The sequence below is a fragment of the Mustela putorius genome, unplaced genomic scaffold (genome assembly GCF_011764305.1).
Source record: "Mustela putorius furo isolate JIRA1106 unplaced genomic scaffold, ASM1176430v1.1 tig00000242_pilon_pilon_pilon, whole genome shotgun sequence".
NCBI lineage: Eukaryota > Metazoa > Chordata > Mammalia > Carnivora > Mustelidae > Mustela > Mustela putorius.
The window spans coordinates 7,315,320-7,333,626 of NW_025421325.1; the positions used below are offsets into that span (position 1 = coordinate 7,315,320).

The window sequence follows — 18,307 nt, forward strand, 5'->3', positions numbered from 1 at the left end:
GAACAGGGAAGATATAGCAATCACTTCTATTTATTGTAATGGCCTAAACTTGTTTTAACGAGTTCCTACATTGGCCTTTTAGCCTTTTAGTTTGAGTTGAAGATTGCAAGGTTTTCTCCTTTAAGGAAGATTCCAATATGTAGAAAAATACTGGAGACAAAGAGAGGTAAATAATGAAATCCCCCGAGATGGAGTCAACCTTATTTCATTCTTAAGGATACACAAGGAATAGAGCCAAGGCCAAACAGCACAGCCATGCCTCTCCAGATAGCCCTCCTCTACCCTGGAAACATGGTTGGAGTAAAACATCTTTACAACTGGACTCCTCCAAGTCCTGAAGCAACTGTTCCCTAAGCGCATGTTTGTGTTGGCTGGTCCCTCCTCCCTAGAAAACAGGAACCCCAGAGGAAAGGGGGCTTGCTGCAAGAATTCCGCAGAGGCCATCTCTACATTCATACCGGAACCAAACATTACCGTAGCCAGTCAGGAAGAAAACCAGTCAGGAAGATTTTACTCAGGACTATTACAATAGGTGTCAAGACTATAGAAAGAGGGGAGAGAAATCAGGGCCAACTCCAAATACAGAAAAGACAACCGACAATCGCTTATCAAACAACAAACAGAGCGAGGGGGTCAGCAGATGGAAAATTACTAACACAAGGCATCAAGGATGGGGAATTCTTACTAAACTGATCTACCAAGATTCTTGCTGAACACAAGCCAGGGTGATCAGGTATCAGGGGTATGGAATTTGATCAGGCTTCAAGGGTGATCAGATATGAAGAACAGGGGAATTTTCAGTAAACTGACTCAGCAGAATTCTTGCCAAAAGTGAGTTAGGCAGGCCAAAAACAGGATGGCAGCCAAGGCTGAGACCTGGTCAAGAAGGCTTAGAGGAGCCTAACCAAAGTTTGGGCAAGGAGAGTATCTTTGTCCACATTTTGGATCAGTCAGTTCTTTGTCTAGAAGAGCCACTGTGTGCACTCTAGCATGTTCAACAACATCACTGGCCTCTACCCAGTAACTGCCACTAACATCCACAACCCCCACAGCTGTGACCACCAAAAATGTCTTGAGACATGCCAAATGTCCCCTGATGGCAAACTTGCCTCTGGTTGAAAACCACTGCTTTAAACCAAGGGTTGGCAGCTTAAAATAAGTATTTTGGGCTCTGCAGGATACCTACACAGTTGATCCTTGAACAACACAGGTTTGAATGACATGGGTCAACATATATGTGGATTTTTTCTTCCAATAAATACAGTACTGTAACTGCATTTTCCTTATGATTTTATTTTATTTTTTTTTTAAAGATTTTATTTATTTGACAGAGAGAGATCACAAGTAGGCAGAGAGGCAGGCAGAGAGAGAGAGAAGGAAGCAGGCTCCCTGCTGAGCAGAGAGCCCGATGCGGGACTCGATCCCAGGACCCTGAGATCATGACCTGAGCCGAAGGCAGCGGCTTAACCCACTGAGCCACCCAGGCGCCCCTTCCTTATGATTTTAATAACATTTTCTTTTCTCTAGCTTACTTTAAGAATATAGTATATAATACATAGAACATACAAAATGTATGCCGATCATCTGTTTATGTTCTGGTCAACAGGAGGTTGTTAGTAGTTAAGGTTTTAGAGAGTCAAAAGTTATCCATTTTCTACTGAGCAGGGAGGTCTGTCCCCAACTCCCTAAGTTGTTCATGGGTCAACTGTATGCTCTCTATACATACTCTTGTTTTTGTTTGTTTTTGTAGAGAAAAAGAGTACACACGAGCGGAGTGGTGTGGGGGGCACACGCGGAGGGAGAAAGGGAACCTTAAGCAGACTCCATACCCACTGCAGAGCTGGATGCAGGCTGCATCCCACAATCCTGAGATCATGACCTGAGCTGAGATCAAGAGATGGATGCTTAACCAACTGAGCCACCTAGGTACCCCCTGTCTTTTTTTTTTTTTTCAACCATTTAAAAATGCATAAACTATTTTCAGCAGGTAGATTATCTTAAAAACAAAAAACCAGGCAGCAGGCCAGATTTGGTCCATGAGCCATTGTTTGCCAAACTCTGCTTTACCACTTTTTCAAATACATATAGACAGTACACAGATAGTATTACATTTAATAAAATACCAATTCACTTAAAAGTATGACTAGGGCCTTCATAACATTCTATCAATATTATTTTCTCAATCGACGGAAAACAGAACTAGGGGCAAAATCTTACAGCAGTCCATGGAATTATTTTTACATTAGAAAAGTATGTTTATTCTCAACAGCCTGTAGAAAACTACCCAAAAAACATTCCCACAAGTCTGCCCTTTCCCAGCCAAACATAATCTAAACCTCACGTTCCCATCCCCCAGTCCCCAAACCCCTGATTATATAGTGTTGTTTTAGAGGTTTATTTGCATTGCTTTTAAACTGACACTACTTTGGTTTATATTTAACATGTTTTTCATACACCCTCTCTTTATCTAACATTCTGGACTGCACCTCTAAAATTAATCTATTCCTGGCTACAGAGGTCACTGGGACACCTTATCTTACTTAAGGGTCACTTACATAAACACATATGCTCCATAATCCTCTCACTTTCTGCCTGTAGAAACAAATATATACTCATATATTAATACAACTGCCCTGGAAATGATGACAAGGCAACTGGGTGTCTCAGTGGGTTAAAGCCTCTGCCTACAGCTCAGGTCATGATCCCAGGGTCCTGGGATCGATCCCCGCATCATCAGGCTCTCTGCCTGCTTCCTCCTCTCTCTCTCTCTCTCTCTCTCTCGGCCTACTTGTGATCTCTGTCAAATAAAGAAATAAAATCTATAAAAATAAAAAAATTTTTTAAGAAAAGAATTTCCTTCAAAAAGACCCAAGGATTACACACAAGTGATTCTCTAATCCTACTACCTAATGTGAGAATTTAAGTTTTGTGGTGCTTTTGTTTTTAACAGCTACAACAAATGCCACTGGGGAAAATAAAAAGACCCAGCAACTTCTGTTATTTCAATTTACTATAGGGGAGGTCTAAATTATTAGAAGTAGAGAAAGGATCTCTAAACAAATTTAGTAAGACATGTCTAATATGTAAACTACAAAGTCTACAGGATACATCTGCCATCATTTACTCTTCTTTGATTAAAACATCAATATACAACTTCACTTTTGATGCTGAGACCCTAAAGAAAAAAGCATCAGTTGATCATCAAAATAGAAGGCATATTCATCTGAATTCCTTTTTAAATCATAAAAACAATATATAGTCATTTCAAAGTATAGAAAACATAAAGATAGTAAAAATCACTCAAAGCACAAGAGATTAACTATTTTTAAAGCTTTAATATCTGGGTGCCTAGATGGCTCAGTTGGTTAAGTGTCTACCTTTGGCTTAGGTCAGGACCTCAGGGTCTTGGAATGGAGCCCCATATTGGACTCCTGGCTGGGTGGGGAGCCTGCTTCTCCCTCTCCCCACTGCTCATGTTCTGTCTCTCTTGTTATCTCTCTCTCTCTCAAATAAATAAATAAAATCTTTTTTTTAAAAAGGGTTTTATGTGCTTGCTTCAGCATCACATATACTAAAAAAAAAAAAAGGTTTTAATATCTTTCTTTCTAGTCTTTTTCCTATACTTTCTAATAATTTCATAAATTTCACAAAATCAGAAGCATAAGCGTGTATATACACATTTGGCAAAAGAATTGGCAACACGTATCAATAAATAAAGGCGCTATATCTTTACTCTCTCCTGTCCATTCTTCTATAAATCTACCAGGAATCTAACTAGAATTATTACAAATGTCCTAAGCCTTTCGTCAAGGAATATTTCTAATAGTGGAAAGTTAAAACAAGTTGCATTCAATAATAGAAAGGATTAAATATATATGGCTCACCCTTAGAGTGGAATGAAGAACTGTTAAAAGTGGAATTTTTTAGGGGCGCCCAGGTGGCTCAGTGGGTTAAAGCCGCTGCCTTCGGCTCGGGTCATGGTCCCAGGGTTCTGGGATCGAGCCCCGCATCGGGCTCTCTGCTCAGTGGGGTGCCTGCTTCCTCCTCTCTCTCTGCCTGCCTCTCTGCCTACTTGTGATCTCTGTCTGTCAAATAAATAAATAAAATCTTTAAAAAAAAATAAAAATAAAATAAAAAAATTTTAAAAAGTGGAATTTTTTATAAAAGAATATAATGACTTGGGATCAAATCTTGATTCTTGCTCTTTTTCTTCAATATTATATCCTGAGAATTTTCCTACATAATTATCAAAATTATCCAATGTATAGAATTTAGATTTTAGATTTATAGAAAAATAAAGATTAGGAAATTAAAGAGAAATTCCCTCCTTCTTTATCTCTCTCGTCAAATCTTTTGCTTAAATGTTCTTCTCCCACCAGAAGACTGGGATACACCTCAATGAGATTTTAAGAAGGTATACTCTCAAATCAATAGGTGCAAATACCCAGAAAAGAATAATAGTTTAGATGTTTTTATATACCTGCAAATAATCTCACAAAATATCTCAAAAGATGGCTAATTCTCTCCTTCCTTACTTTTTTAAATATTTTATTTATTTCAGAGTGAGGGAGAGAGAGAACACACAAAGGGGAGGGGTGGAGGGAAATGGTTAGAGGAGGAGGAAGAGGGACAAGCAGACACTGCACTGAGTGAGAAGCACCACCTCGGGCTCAGTCTCACAATCCTGAGATCATAACCTAAGCTGAAATCAAGAGTCCAATGCTTAACCAACGGAGCCACCCAGATGCCCCTTCTCCCCTTTCTTATTAAAAAATTCCCAGTTTTGGGGCACCTGGGTGGCTCAGTGGGTTGAGCCTCTGCCTTGGCTCAGGTCATGATCCCAGGGCCCTGGGATCGAGCCCCGCATCAGGCTCTCTGCTCAGTGGGGAGCCTGCTTCCTCCTCTCTCTCTGCCTGCTTCTCTGCCTACTTGTGATCTCTGTCTGTCAAATAAATAAATAAAATCTTTTTTTAAAAAATTTTCCAGTTTTATAGTAGCAGCCAACATCTAAGGCAAAAACTCTACGTATCTCCCAGCTTCCCTTGTGTCCAGAGGTAATACAGTGATACAATCTGACCAAAGAGTATGAGGGTAAATCCACTGAAGGCCTCTCAGGAAAGCCCCTAAAAGGGGTGGCAGCAAGAGGCAGATTGCTGGCAAACTCCCTCTTTCATTTTGACCTTTCTCTTCTCTCCTTGAATGAAGACCTACAGATAGCCAGATTTCTGATACCAGATGAGAACACAGGGACAAGGATGATACCCAAGAAAGTGAAGCAGAAAAACAGACAGACCTGGGTCCCCAATAATCAAGAAACTGCTCTACTAAGCCTGGATAGCCTAGTGCTAGACTTATTTTATGTGGAAAAAAAAATAATCCCCTAATTTATTTGAGGCATTGATTCTGGCAGTTATTTATGGGTGAGCCCAACCCTAACTGATATATCAACTTCTAGAGTTGTTTTTAAAAAGGTAAGATGCAGGTGGATTTGGCAGAAATCAATTAGCTCATTTAAATACTTGTTCACTCTTCCACACAATCAAGATCTACTGAAGAACTATACTGGGCAGTGGAAACATAGAAATAAATCATGTACCTTACAGGCTGAGAGAAGCAACTGAACAATCAAAATACAGTTTGATGACTCTTCATCAAAGACGACCCTCATCTTTGCGAACAGGCAGGGAAAGAATAGGTATGCTACAAGAAGAGATAACAAAAAGCATTTAACCCAAATTGTTGAAAGATAATTGGATCAGAGGTGGCTTTCCAGATTGATCTGAAATTTAAGTTGAGACCGAAAATGGAAATGATGGTGTTAGCCAGACAAATGAGGAAATGAGGGAGGAGTATTCCAGGTGAAGGGAAGAGCATATGCAAAGGCCCAGAGGAAGAAGGAGGGACATGACACACTGTAGGGAATGCAAACAGTCTACTATGCCAGAGCACAGAATTGGAGTGGGAGTGGGAATAGTGCTTCTCCTGGGAACTGCCAAAATTACACATGCCAACCCTTTCTGTCCCAGACAAGTCTCTGAGTTGTTTTTTTTTTTAATTTATTATTATTCTTTTATTGCTATAAATAAAAATTAAGGACCAAGAGAGGCAAAAACAAAGATATCAATTATCTTTTATTCTCTAACTTTCAATACGCCAGATACCACCCAGATACTACCTGCACCTTTCCAGCTCTCTGCCTTATGGTGAGATCCTTCAAATGTCTGAAACATCCTTCCCTTAGAACTGGTGGGGCTTACTCAACAGTGGAGTGGAACAATAGAGGACTCACCCAACACTAGAACTGATGATGGGGGGGATAGGCTGGTGAGTGTGGAAGTGTCATAGTCAGATTTGCTACAAGGAAGAATAACACACTGGTAATAATATAAAGAAATGGATGGGAAACAGGACATGGGTTATAATCTCAGGGGTGAGAGATGATGGAGGCCAGGGCCAGAATACTTACAATAGAAAACAGAGAAGTGGATATATGCTTTTGAGAGAGAGTTAGTAGGTGGGCTCAAGAGGACTGTGCAGACATGCAGAGAGAAAGAGGGTGAAGTAAAGGGTAATCCTAGATGGCTGGGCTACTGAGAGAAAAAGGCAGCAGAGCACAATGATGAAGAATACATACTCTGGGATTCCGTCTCCACCGATTTAACAGTTCTGCGACCTTGGGGAAGCTACTTAAGCACTGCGTGCTTCATGTTCCACATTCCTATAATGGGAATAACAATAGAATCTATCTCAAAGGATTTTGTCAGAGTTACATAAAAGTCCGTAGAACAATGCCTGGCATGTAGGAAATGCTGGATAAATGTTAGCTACATAAAGGGTGATGGTGATGCCATTCACCAGGACAGGAAACATGAGGGGAGGCATAGATTTCTAGGGAGTAGAAAGAGGAGCTTTTCATGTATTTTAACCAGATCTAGCTGTGGGACACCCAGTAGGCAGCTGATTGTACAAAGCTAAAGCTCAGAGGGGAGCTCTGAGAACCAGGTGCTACTACAGAAAGGGTGATACAGAGGGGACATTTGAGCAAAGCCTGCCAAGCAAGCAGAAGTGGGCCCTGAGGGGAGAGCGTGTGGGTGAGACACGGAGGAAAGAATTCACATAGCCCCTAGAACACACTGACATTCAGGGGAAAAGACTGAGAAGGAGCAGTCACTGAGAAAAGAGGAAGACTCACAAAAAATCATTCTAGTAAGGTTGTACCATAAAAATTGAAGAAATAAAAATATGAATGACACTGAGGGAAGAAGAAATCTTTCCTCTACCCTTCTAGGTTCTTTTGGCTGGTCTGGTAATTAAATTGACATAAGACAGATTAACAGGAGAAAAACAAATTTCATTATGTACATTCAGGAGCCCCACCACAAAATATGTGACTTACAGACTGTTGGGCAATTGAGGTTTATATACCATCCTGAGCTAAGGAGAAGGGGGTTAGGGTCTGAGACTTTGAAGGGGAGAAAGACAATTTACAGAAGAATGGGAAGAGCTCATATTTGGTAAACAAATGTTTTCCACGCCATGCAGAGACAGAGGGACACAGAAAAGGAACTTGATCTCCAGGCCTTCCCCCCAGCTTACCACAGCTAGACCATATTCTTTGTAATTATCTCTGGTGATCGTTCTCTTCCTGGAACAAGCCCTCTATATAAATTCTTTTAGGCAGCTAAGGGGGAGGTAAAAGCTCTTCCCGACTCTTTTGGCCTTAACTGAATTCAGCTCAAAGTAATCCACATGCCAAAGTGGCACATTTTAGGGAGGCTTGATCTGAACTCCTTCAGAAGTCAGAGGAGGGGAATGCAACACACACAGGGAACAAGCTCAGAGATTAGAAATAAAGGGTAGGGACAAAAAGATCTCAAAAAAATGCAGTAATCCCTGAGAGCCAGTGTTTAAAGTTTATTAATTATTTTTATAAATTACCTAGAAGAACCACATAATAAAATCTTCCAGTTGGTAAGAGTCAGAAAGCTCTTTTAGCGAGCAAACTGCCTTCCTAATGAGGATAAGCCTCAGAAAAATCTCATATAGTAATCTAAATAGGCAAGAAAGAGTAAGATTTTTCAAGATAAGAAGTCAGAACATAATGACTTCAGTGAAAAATAATCCCAACTGCATTTTACAAATAAGGTTCTAGCCAGAGCACCAGCATGCTAATAAATAAATAAAATCTTAAAAAAAAAAAAAAAAAAAAGTTCTGGCCTCCAAGCTTTCAGTTACTGAACCCCCCAACCCAAAAAAGCTATTTTTAAACCATATACTTCAGGACTTGAAGGAAACTCAGAGACACCCACTGGTTCAGATCGCAGATATGAGAACTTGCTAAAAAGCAGATAGTGGAGTCATCCAAGACCTACTGAATCAGAATCTCAGGGTATGAAGTTAGAAAAATTTACTGATTTTTGAAATTTTTAAAATAAGCTCACCAGATAATTTATGCGCACGCTAACATTTGAGAACCCTTGATTTATCTGATTGGGAGACCAAGGGTGAAAGAATGTGAATGGCTTGGACAACAGCACACAGCTATGAGAGGGTCTAGGGCAATTCTCAAACTCTAATATGCATCCGAATTGGACAACAGCACACAGCTATGAGAGGGTCTAGGACAATTCTCAAACTTTACTATGCATCCAAATCATCAGGAGGTTTTGTTACATATAAATATCCAAGTTCTACCTCCAGAATTTCTGAATCAACCCTGGAATTTCCATTTCCATCAAGTGTCCAGGTGAGGCTGTTGCTGCTCATCTGGGGACCACACTCTGACAACCTCTGGTCTGCAGCAGAGTCATTAGAGACTCTCCTCTGTGTACATTGATTCAATACAGGTCTGAACCCTTAAAGACCAAGAAAAGGCAAAGTGTTTCAGGAATCATGTTGAAATGAAATAGAAAACATGACCAAACATAAATTACATACATTTATTCTAAGCCATTCTGGTAAATTGGAAGACACATAGAGAGCTGGAAAAGATCCAGACTAAGCTAGGATGGAATTACAAGGGTCAGGGAACATGTTAAGAAACAAAACCAACTGAATAAAGAAAAAGACCAAATTCACAAAAGAAGGTAAAAATAGATCCCGATTGTAAAATCTATAAATTAGGAAAAGGTACATGCAGAATGAACAAATTTCAGAATAACATTCAAGAGCTGGTTTAATTATTTGTCTTTTTAATTTATCTGTCTTTTAAGATGTCATCTTGAGTATCTTTCTATTTTAGTCAACTCAGGAAATCTAGTCCCAAACTGGTCTTGAGCTAGATTTTTTTTTTTTTTTTTAATTTCAAAACCACTTTTGAAAATTGTTTCCCACTGGTCCTGCACAGAACCCCGGGAGCCACAGAGAAACATTCCTCACTTACCGCCCCAATCCTGCATGACTCAGATATCCAGTAGTACCGCAAAAGACAGCATTCTAGTGCTGATCTAACTACTACTCTTTTCTCATGTAGACAAGTCTTAACCCTGAAATACTATATTCAAATATGCAATTCTCTCAACAGCTCAGGATACCTGTAATTGCCTCTATCTCCCTGCTATTTGTCTCACTGTTCCGAGAACACGTCCAAAATTCGTACCCAGATGAATTCCCCTGACAGCATCTCCTCAGGACCATCAGACACATTTTATATCATATTATCTCCCAACTCCTTTCAAACCCATTTTCCATTTATGGTACTTGCTGTGCTACCTTTAGTATCTGCTATCATTTCCTCCGAAGAAAGTAATATACCTAAAGTGTTCAATCCTTTCATTTTCCATGGGACTCCTACACCCACCTAAGCTGCTCCCTCTACCTTCTAAGTACCTTGCCCAGGCTGTCCTCTCAGTCACATATAGTTGCTTTTATATTCTTCCCACTCAGCGTCCAATACCCTCCTCACCTCCCAAAAATAACCTCACTTCTAAGAGTACAATATCTGGGTATTTGACCTTTTCAAAACCAGTGTAAATATCGTTCTGTCAACACACATACTGCTTTTTACAGCTAAGAGGCAAAAATAGGTTCCAAATAACTTCTGCTACACAGACAGGTGAATGGTTTGAGCAGGCTGAAGGTTTTCCCCAGGACTCATTACTGGTTATTCTTTACCATGAAAAGGTTGACTCTGTTTATGTTTAGTTGAAACTAAAGCTCCCTAAAACATTAGAGGACTCTTCATTGGCCAGAGTTAACTGGAAAAAAAAAAAACCATAACAGGTCACAGACACACATACACACCCAATACCTAAAAACCAAAACTCAGAGTTTACCATAACCAAAGCCCAAATATAAGAAGTCACTGTCCAGGGGCACCTGGGTGGCTCAGTGGTTTAAGCCTCTGCTTCCGGCTCACATCATGATCTTAGGATCCTGGATCGAGCCCTGCATCAGGCTCTCTGCTCAGTGGGGAGCCTGCTTCTCCCTCTCTCTCTCTGCCTGCCTCTCTGCCTACTTGTGATCTCTCTCTCTCTGTCAAATAAATAAAATCTTTGGAAAAAAAAAAAAAAGAAGTCACTGTCCACCAATTAACAAGCATAAAATTTAAACACAAGCTCTATGCCAACCTACATTTACTAAGTCTTAGTTTAAAGTGGGCTTCAAGTCTATGCAATGCCCTATTGTTTCTGAAATATCTTCTTATTTACAAACAGAGGACTTTCTGGAAATTCCTACATAGATGCAACACAGCCATTTATGATCTGCTTTTCTTTTCCTTAACCTAAACTGTATTTAAAAGTATAAACTTTGCTGGGCACCTGGGCGGCTCAATTGGTTAAGTGTCTTCCTTTGGCTCAGGTCCAGGGATCAAGCCCCACGTCAGGCTTCCTGTTCAGCGGGAAGTCTGCTTCTCTGTTCCCCCCCACCCCCACCCCCAGCTCACGCACTCTCTCTCAAGTAAATAAATAAAATCTTTTTTTAAAAAAAGTATAAACTTTGCTTCCACAAAGAGTGTTGGTAAAACCAGATACTCACACGCAAGGGAATGAAGTTGGACCTTACTTTACACCATATACAAAAATTAACTCCAAATGGATCAAAGACCTAAAATAACAGCTAAAACTATAAAACTCTTAGAAGAAACCATGGGGGGAAAGCTTCATGACGTTGATTTGCTCAGGCAACAAAAGTGAGACCTGAGATACAACTTATTAGCAAATTGAAAGAGCAGATATTTCATGAAATTTAGTGTTTGGCATCTAGATGTCAAAATCAGATTTATCCATTAGCATCTAAGGAAAAAATATATCCATTCTGAATTTAGACATAGAGTTCAAAGTACATTTTTATTCAATTACATTCTCAATTTGATCTAATAATAAGCTACTTGAGAACATAGTCCTGTGCTATTTTATTCAAAGCAAAAATCAAAGAAATAACTAAGTAACACCTTTACATAAAAGACACATACTGAACTACATCAAAATTTAAAACTTCTGTACATCAAAGGACAGAACAAAAAGGCAGCCCACCAAAAGGGAGATTTTATACACACACACACACACACACACACACATGCAAGCCCTATATCTGATAAACAGTGAACATCAGAATATGTGAGAGAAAAAAACCTACAAATCAACAACAAAAAGACAAATGACCCAATTAAAAAATGCACAAAGGACTTGACTAAATATTTCTCCCAAAATGGTATACAAATGACCAACAAGCATATGAAAAATCTTTAACATCACTTATCATTAAGGAAATGAAAATTCCTTGAAAACCTCAAGATACCACCTCATACCCATTAGGATGGCTGCTGTCAAGAAACAACCAAACAAAAGAACAACAAAAGCCCAGTGTCAGTGAGGATGAGGAGAAACTCGAACTCTTGGATACTACTGATGGGCATGTAAAATGATGTAGCTGCTGTGGAAAACAGGGCTTCCAAAAATCAAACATGGAAGTGCCATTTCATCCAGCAATTCCACTTCTAGATACAGACAGCCAAAATAACTGAAAGCAGGGACTCAAACATATTTATATACCATATTTATTATGTACAGGCAGCATTATTTGCCACAGCCAAAAGGGGAAGGAACACAAAAGTCCAACAATTGATGAAAGGATAAACAAAATATGGTAGAACAGTATTCAGCCTTAAAAAGTAAGGAAATTCTGACACATGCTACAACATGGACAAATGCTATTCTAAGTGAAACAAGCCACTAACAAAAAGAAAAATACTATATGAGGCCACACACATGAGTGATCTAGAACAGCTAAATTCATAAAGCCAGAAAATAGAATGGTGGTTTCCAGGGACTGAGGGAAGGGAGACGGAGATGTGTTGTTCAATATAGTTTTAGTTTTGCAAGATGAAAACATTCTGGAAACTGGTTGCACAACAATGTGAATGTACTTGATAATACTGGACTATATACATTTAAAAATGGTAAAAATGATCAATTTTACATGGTATGTTTTAACACAATTTTAAGGTATAAACTTAATGGAATACTTCATACTAATAAATATTTGAAGAAAGAAGCATCTCAAGGTAATAGCCTTTACTTAGGAAACTATAGACACATTTTTATTTTAGATTAAGTAATTATGTCTCAATATTAACATGCACAGAATGCTATCGTTGTACATATCTTTTAAAGTAAAGGTATAATCTGTGCCCTTGATAATATCTAAAAAAAATAACACTTTGCACACAAGGTGTGCATTCCCTAAAATTAATAAATTTATAGGAATAATTACTAAAGAATGTACATGTAATGAAAATAACTTCATATCAAAGGCTACTATTTCAGCTCATTTTAATACTCCCTTTCATTTGAGGGGTTCAAAGAGCTTCATAAAATCTCAGGACACTGTATTTTTTCTGTTTTAACCATGAATCACACAGCAAAACTTTCCTCACAAGGTTTACTGAAAAATGCTGGGCGGGGGCCCCTGGGTGGCTGTCTCAGTCAGTTGGGCTCCTGACTCTTAACTGCAGTTCAGGTCGTGAACTGAAGGCTCTGGGATAGAGCCCTGCATTGGGCTCTGTGCTCGGAGGCAGTCTGCTTGAGATTCTCTCTCTCTCCCTCTCTTCCTCTGCCCCTCCCCCACTACTTCCTTGCGCATGCGCGCTCTCTCTCTCTAAAATAAAAATTAAATAAATCTTAAAAAAAAAAAAAAAAAAAAACTGGGCCGGATGCTAAGTGAGCGCAGCACAGACCAGGGGCCTCCAATGCTTCCCCACTGCTCTTGACCATCCACAATTGAATAAGAGACCTGAGATACAACTTATTAGCAAATTGAAAGAGCAGATATTTCATGAAATTTAGTGTTTGGCATCTAGATGTCAAAATCAGATTTATCCATTAGCATCTAAGGAAAAAATATATCCATTCTGAATTTAGATATAGAGTTCAAAGTACATTTTTATTCAATTACATTCTCAATTTGATCTAATAATAAGAGAGAACATAGTCCTGTGCTATTTTATTCAAAGCAAAAATCAAAGAAATAACTAAGTAACACCTTTACATTAAAAAAAAAAAACACAAAGATGAGATAGAAATATGAATTTACTACCTTGGGAGTGTCAATCATTGACAGCTCCTGTAACATGCAGATTCCCAAACCCTTCCCCCTCCCATTCTGGTTCTGATATACTAGACGGGGACCTAATAATTTGAATTTTTTTTAATAAAGATTTTTATTTATTTATTTGACAGAGAGAGATCACAAGTAGGCAGAGAGGCAGGCAGAGAGAGAGGAAGGGAAGCAGGCTCCCTGCTGAGCAGAGAGCCGGATGTAGGGCTCGATCCCAGGACCCTGGGATCATGACATGAGCCAAAGGCAGAGGCTTAACCTACTGAGCCACCCAGGCGCCCCAATAATTTGAATTTTTAATGTGCATTTTTAACAAACACTCTAATAATATTTGGAGTAACAATGCAAAACACACCACCAGTAAGATGCAAATTACACTGGCTCAGAGGTATACCTTATAAGGAAGTTTAGATCTCATCTTATTGAACCTCATCAATACAGGAGCCCTTTCTACAATGCTGACAGATTGATTGATTGATTTTAATAAGAAAGAATATCAGCATTTATTTACATAGTCAAATAAACAGCACATGCTCCTCTGTAAGCTTATAAAAACATATTGCTTATTTTAACAATATTGCCATTGTTTGAAACCTAGAATCACCTCTTCTTAGGATCAGCTTTCAATACAGTGTATAAGCCTTCAAACACATAAATTATAAAAAGGAAAACTGTTTTCATTATATCACTGCACTGTCTGGTTTTTGATCAAAATTAGAGCCCCCCGGATTCACCACCTTAGCGCTAAAGGAGTTTCAACAACTTCCCAAACATGCCCCACAGGGTTAAGATTTGCCACCACAGAGAATGCCACCAGAGGATTAAGATGCTATTCCAAAAAATAAATAAATTTTAATGTTTTGAGTAGAGGACAGTCTCTCAAAAAAAAAATGGTTTTGAACAAGATCATGTTGACTTGGATGTGTGAGCTCAAGTAGGCTTTTTTTAAAGGATGCTATTGAACATGACTAAATTCATATCAATAGTAGTAAGACATTACCTGTGATTGCTCTCTTCAGGAGCCTACTGCTGAGCTGTATTTGCTCTCTCCACTGTACCAGAGCGACAGAAAAGATTTCTCCAACACTGGGCACTTCTGGAAACTCCCAGAAGAAGGCTTCCAAGATCTGTGGAAAGAATTAAAAAAATATCCTGCTATCATTAAGAAACTAGGAAACCCAATCTAAGATCCTCAAGTTTGTCTCCCTTCCTTTTACTGCCATTTGTGGTTGCTGAGTGGGTTCTCCTCAGACTGCACTTAGCTTTATCATCAAGGAGATTAAAAGCAAAAAGTCCTGTCCCTGTGCTTTAATAAAACCACTTTTTTGCACCAAAAACATCACAAGAATTCTTTCAAGGCTGTTGGCTCTGAACCCCACCACTTCATCTTTTTTTTTTTTTATGATTTATTTACTTATTTTAGAGAGAGAGAGAAGGGGGAGGGGCAGAGGGAGGGCAAGGAAATCCTCAAACAGACTCCCTGCTGAGCATGGAACCCCATGCAGGACTCGATCCCAGAATCCTGAGATCATGACCTGAGCGGAAACCAATAGTCAGATGCTGAACCAACTAAGCCACCAGGTGCCCCAACACCACTTCAAACCACACCAATGGGGACTAAGGAGGGCACCTGCCCTGATGAGCACCAGGGGTTATATGGAAGTACTGAATCACTGCACAACTTAAACTAATATAACACTGTATGATAGCTATACTTGAATTAAAATAAAATGAAAATATATATATATATATGTATATATATATATACACACACATACACATTCACACTTACACTTAAAACATGGAAACCATTTAAATGCCTAGTAACTGGGGAAGAGTTAAGTAAATTTGATATAACATAGTTTACTTAACCATCAAAACTTTTATGAGTTTATAATAAAATGGAAAATACCATTTATCATATAAAGAAAAAGCAGAGTACAATGTTGTAATTATATATAATCACAACTACTTATGCTAAAGCAAGAAATAAGATACAATTTGTTTCAATCAAGTTATAAGTATTAGGTAAACTATTTCCCCAACTTAGATGGGTTAAGGTGAGTAATTCAAGTCAGAGTGTAGTATAACAAATAGATCTTTTCAAAATCTCTGTGTAACAAGGATGAACCACCCATGAATGCAATAATTTTTCTGCAACAGTCCAATATATTAAAAGATGGTTTCCTAGAATGACTGTCAGAGGTTTTTGTGTGTTTGACCTACAGGTACCTCAAAGGCTTAGAAGGTAATACCTTTTCTTGTAACAAATATTTCAAGAAAGCGGAAAAAAAATGGGGGTGTCTTGGGAGGAAGACCTCAGCGTGACCTAAACCTCTAAACCAGGCACAGTGGCGGTAATGACCAGGCAGAAGAAGAGTGAATATGAGACTAAAGAATAAAAGGTAACATTTTCCATACAAATAAATCAATTCTTCATATCCTTAAAAGGAGATAGCAGGTCTAAAATGGAGTCACTAGTGCTAAATCCTGTCAGCAAACCAAGACTTAATACCTAACCTAATTGCATTTCAACCCGCCACAATCCCCCCAGGAATGTGACCTTTAGCCAGTCAACATGGAATTAGCTGAATGAGCACCACCGAGATAATCCACCTAATAGACCCCTTCCATCTCCCTTAGGAAGACAAACTTGCCTGAAACAATGCATTCTTTGCTAATAATTTCCATTTTCCACACCCTTTCTGCCTTTAAAAACCCTTCTTCTTGAACAGCTCTGTGAAGTTCCTTTCTATTGCGATGGGATCCTGCCCAATTCATAAATCAGTGGAATAAGGCTACTTTATCTTCAAATTTATTCAGTTGAATTTCTGTTGTTTAAAACTACCAAAAATTTGGGGTGCCTGATTGGCTCGGTGGTTGAGCATTCAACTCTTAATTGGGGCTGGGGTCATAACCTCAGGGTCATGAGATCCACGCTGAGTGTGAAGACTGCTTAAGATACTCTCTCACTCCCTCTCCTTCTGCCCCTCCCCGTGCAGCCCCACCCCTAGCTGGGGTGTACAATCTTTTTCAAAAAAAATTTTCTTCACTCTAATCGATTAATCATTTATTAAGCATCTGGGACATCACAGTTAAATTCATAATCACTTGTCAGGCAATTTCATCACATGAGGTTTTACAAAGAATGGAATGCTACTTTCTCCATAATCCCATGTGAACAGTTTTATCATCATGTACGGGAGAGATAGAGGCTCTTCTACGGCCTCTTAAGAATTACAGATTGCTTCCAGATGCTTTACAGGTGATTTTGAACCTTTCTTCATCCTGTGACTGCTGAATTATGAAAGGGCATCTCTAATTCATGAAAAATACTTCTCTCATCTTAGTGTCCATTATCATATACTCTCCACTTACACTCAACATTTTGAGGCGCTCACACATACACTTTTACTTAGGTAATAAGGCATCACTGTGTATCGATGAGTGCTTTACTGAGAACCACTTCTATTTTACCATCATGATTCCCTGGCAGCAACACTTCAGGACTCCAAAGGAAGCCAAGTCCTTTAACAGTAATACAGAGAATGACATCAAAAGCAAGGTTAAACAGAACTCAAGTAAACTGAAAGGACTCTTTTAAAATTCACTGGGTCTTGATAGTTCTCTTGGTTGTCATCTCATTTAAAAACAAAATATTTCTCCTACTAAAAAGAGGGTGGGGTTGACTGAGTTAACAACTCAGTCACACTCAAATCTCTGCTCAGGCAAGTACTCTCCTTTGAACAAAATGTCCTACCTCCATATAATAAAATCAAACTCAGGCTCACACTCCTGTGTGACAGCGATGTCACATCCCTAATTTCAACAAAAGAACAAAATCTAAACTTCATTTCCAGATGGCATGAATTCAATGAATTTAGACCTCTGCTGTGCTGAGTTCAGAAACCTGTTAATAGACAGGAATACACAAAAAGTATTAGCAAAACCACTAAATGAACATGGCAAGGGGTAGGGATGGATAATTAATACCTACATCATAAATCTCTCCCTATAATCAGTAAAACAGATGCAGGAATTTACACAGGAGGTGTGGATTTATCCATAGCACTATATTAATTGACCTCTGTTATAATCAAGTGCTTTCCTGCAAGGTAATTAAATCGATCAATCAAAACAGAAGTCTCTAAAAGTTCAACAAGTTCATTCCAACACATGCAACTGACTATGAGCTAATTATTGAATAATTTCATTCTCCAAAAGAGCTGATCTGAGATAGATTATATTCACATGTGGACACTGTAGAGCAGAACAAAATGTTCTATGTGGTCTTATAATCCTTCACTGATTCCATTAAGCATATAATAACTCAGCCTTAAAATGGATGCCCTTAAACCCAATCCCTGAATTCATAGATGATAAAAATGAAGTACAAGAGGCAAAGGAGCCTGTTCAAGAGGGAATAGCTGGAAACTGTGAAGACAGAGGTAGGTCCCATATCTTCTGAGCCACAACGATGTTATCTTCTCCACATTAAGCTCACAATTCCTCAAACTATACTATCCATTAAGTTGATCTTATTCCTTTCCGTTACCAGCAAAACTTTTTTTTTTATTAACATATAATGTATTATTTGTTTCAGGGCTACAGGTCTGTGATTCATCAGTCTTAACAATTCACAGCGCTCACCATAGCACCTACCCTCCCCCATGTCCATCCCCCAGCCACACCATCCCTCCCACACCCCTCCACTCCAGCAACCCTAAACCTTTGGGAAAAGTTGAAACCC

General features: G+C 38.9%; 1 protein-coding gene across 4 annotated transcripts in view; it reads right to left on the reverse strand.

Moving 5' to 3' along the window:
- FHIP1A (FHF complex subunit HOOK interacting protein 1A) overlaps nt 1–18,307 on the reverse strand; it is a 235,322-nt gene that overhangs the window by 147,176 nt on the left and 69,839 nt on the right. For all 4 annotated transcript variants that reach the window (XM_004758060.3, XM_013059168.2, XM_004758057.3 and 1 more), the window contains one exon: nt 14,558–14,684. The gene's annotated coding sequence lies outside the window, so the exon portion shown is untranslated. The remainder of the gene's footprint in view (nt 1–14,557; nt 14,685–18,307) is intronic.